Here is a 3758-nt window from a genome sequence, read left to right on the forward strand (position 1 = left end):
CCACACACCCCAATGCATATCAAAACCTAATATCCAATGTGATAGTTTAAAAGACAGACTTTGGGGAATTAGTTCCCTTGTGAAAGGGGCCTGAGGGATCTTGTTTACTCCTTGCACTATAGGAGAATACAGCAAGACCATGCTACCTGCAAAGCAAAGCACGAGACCTTGCTAAATACTCAGTATGATGGCACCCTGATCTCAGACTTCCCAGCCTCCAGAGCTGTAAGCAGTCAACTTTCACTGCTTATAAATTTTCTAGTATAAAGTATTTTGTCATAGCAGCCCAAGAGGAACTAAGACACGGGAAAAGACTGTTGGAAGGAAGATAACAATGTTTTATGAGAATAAAATTTATCTTGAGAACTCATCAGTATCTGTCAGTTTTTTATTTAACCTAAAGATGTGCTTGGTTGTGAAATTTAGCAGAACACTATGGCTACATGAGTAGATTGATAGAGATGGTCAGACTATTAATAGCACATCAAAATAAAGATAAAAATTTCACATTCTACGTGAACAGAGTAAGTTCTCTGATCTGTAGCCAATTGCCATTTTTTTAAGAGAACATGGTTGGGTGGAGAGTAATGAAGCCATCTTCAGTCCTGGTGGCTCTGACATATGCTTTCAGCCTATTCTAGAGTCACGGCTGGCTTCTTGTTTATACCCCTCACTGGAACAGGCTTTCACTGGAAATGCAGGCTAGAAAATTCCCCGAAGACTTTGCCACCCTGAAAACACTCCTCTCACCATGTAGAATGACAGTCCACTAGGAGCAGGGCCTGGGTAGGACAGCACAGTTGAGCTACATGGTGGCCACATATGACTCCAGTAGCACAATGTGGTGCCCGGAATGTGTCCATTTTCATCATGCCCCAGCTCTTGAGAAATTATTTCATTCAATATTCTCTAAAGTCAACTTCTTTACTTTGAGTATCAATTGCTGCTCTCCTGATCTAATACGTCTAACATGAATTAGGGCCTAAGATGTATTATAATGGACTCTCTGAAAAGATTTTAGTCCAAAAAGGTGACTTTTCTTTAATCAGTGTGGAATTTAATGGATATTTTCTGGGCTTTTACATTTTCTTTTTAATATTTGGGTCTGCTTATGTTAGAAGAATAATAGTTCATTACCCAGCAAATGTTTTTATTACATTACATCTGTTTCAATGCTGTTCTGTAGACACTTTGAATTATTCAAGTGGCTTTAAAAAGATATTTAGTTGAAGACCATCCATGATTCTTTCTTTTTCAACAACTTAATTGTCATAATATGTGATTTAACAGAAACTTCAAAGTCCTTGCTCTGAACTGTTATTAAATTTCTGAAAGTGATTTGCTTTTCCTACATGGCTCTCTTCTTGCTTTCTTCTTTATCTCTTATGTCATTGAGGGATAAAAATTGAGACCAAATAACTATTGAATTTTTTAATGCAGCAACTGCAAGACAAAAACAGAGTACTTTGTTCTTCACATCTTAAAATTACAACTATTTTCAGCTCTAATTGCCAAAATCTTTATTTAGACTCTGACTTATTTTAAGTGGTACCACTTTTTAACCACCTTCCTTTTCTGTCAGAATAAAGTGGAGGCTGACTGAGGCATCCTCTGATGACTGCTTCCTTGCTATTGTGATCTCTGTTCTCAGTAACACGTAGGAACTGGCGCTCAAGTTGTCCAGCCCACATAAGCCAACTGTATCAAAATCTGAGTGTCATTTCTATGCCTCACTTCAAAAAAAAGCACTTTTTCAAAGGTTGGAACAAGGTTGTCATGTTAGAACCCACAGCAGCCTGGTACAGACTTGGGAGTTCTGTAAATAGAGGATAGTCTCTATCTTTGGCACCCCAGAATGTCTTTTCCAGTGACAGACTAGGACATATGTAACTGTTTCAGCTGTCTGGGGGAGAAAACAGCCCGGTTTGTAGCATTTGCTGGTTTCCAGGGTATAAATACCACCACCATGGCTGATTTCAAACTACCAATGTGATGTCACTGAGCACGGAACTGGGAATAGACGTGCAGTGGCCCACCATTATACTCCCACCATTGCAGATACTGTAGCTGGAAACAATCTCAAGAACATAGTAATAGTAAAATGCAGGAATGTAATTAGAAAAGAATACATTTTTACTATGAACTGCCTTTATTGTTAATGTAACTAATTTTAGAATTATAGGATTCAATTTTAGTAATAAAAGTATTTAAATCTTGGCTCACAACATTATTGGTAAAATTTTTAAATATTTATTTTTGGTACTGGGGATTTAATCCAGGGGTACACTACCACTAAGCTATACCCCTAGCTTTTTTTTTTTTTTTTTGAGAAAAGTCTTTCTAAATTGCCCAGTCTGGTCTTAAACTTGCCATCCTTCTGCCTCAGTCTTCTAAGTATCTAGAACTGCAGGTGTGCACCACGATGCAAGGAAGTATATAATATTCTTGAACAACTGGTTCTTGCAAGTTAGTAAATTCCAGTTTTAGCACACCACTAACCCTTTTCCTCTTACGATTCCTGCTTCTTCTCAACTGGCCGAAGTGGGAGGAGGATAAATAAGTAAATATTTATTGAGTATCTAATATGTTCCAAGCATTCTGTTTAGCCATTTATTTATCTTAACTTATAAGTTATATAAATTGTAGCACAGTTACTCTAAGTAACACTAGGTATTAAACACTGGGTATTTCATACATATTACCTCATTTCATACCAAAAATAATTTATGAAGTGGGCATTAGTATGCATTTTACTGATGAGAATCCAAGGCTCCCAAAGGGAAGAAACTTCTCCAAGGCTACTCTTTCTATAATAGTAATGAGGAAGTCAGGATAAATATTCAGATATATTAGATATCACATTGTTTCTTTGTTATTTGTCCTTGTAGCTTTTTGACATAGAGCTTACTATTGCTTTCTAAAGATGATGGAAACTGAAGTTCAAAAATGTTAAGAAATATTTTCAAGGGCACCTGCATTGTAGATGTAGAACATTGTCCATTTTTGCCATCTATGTTCTAATCCCACAACGTGCTCTCTACCCCTCTCTCAACATGCTTCTTCTGTTGAAGATGAAAGTTATTTGGTTTACAAAGTCATGAAAAAGTTTAGGAATTAAAGTGTTAGCTCTTCAACAGAGGATTTATATATTAAGATTAATCCAAAGCAGAGGGTAATACTCACAACAAAATAATAGATCTGTCACCATAAAGTTTGAAAGAACAGCTGTGAGCCAGGGAAGGTCATGATTTTGATTATTTGGGCCTTCTACTACTTTATCAGCAATATTCCATATTCTATCCACCAAAGATGTCGCTACTCAATATTTGAAACAATGAGTTGAACCTGTTGCTTGCTTAAACAAGTGAGTGTTGTTTTTGAAATTTATTGTCTTTCTGGGCAAAAGAGATGACTGATCTTGTTTCTGCTTGACTTCATTTTTACTTAACATAAGTCTCCACAATGTGATAGGAAGACAGCTCATGCAGCCCCAACTTTATAACCTTATGATGTGTGTTCCAAGAGATAAGAAATGTTCTTTCTACTTCTATATACAAGAAACTCAATAACAAGTGTCTCTGGTTGCTTGATTTGAACAGCATGCTCCCTGCTGGACCTATCACAGGCTAGAGGAATGAAATACTATCATAGGTCAGGCCTGAGTCAAAAAGTAAAGTTCTTCTTACTATGTTATAGCATGTTATAGAATACTGGAAGTCTTTTATCCTGGTGTTATGGTTTGGATGTGAGTTATCCCC

Source organism: Ictidomys tridecemlineatus, chromosome 1 (genome assembly GCF_052094955.1).
Source record: "Ictidomys tridecemlineatus isolate mIctTri1 chromosome 1, mIctTri1.hap1, whole genome shotgun sequence".
NCBI classification, from domain to species: Eukaryota; Metazoa; Chordata; class Mammalia; order Rodentia; family Sciuridae; genus Ictidomys; species Ictidomys tridecemlineatus.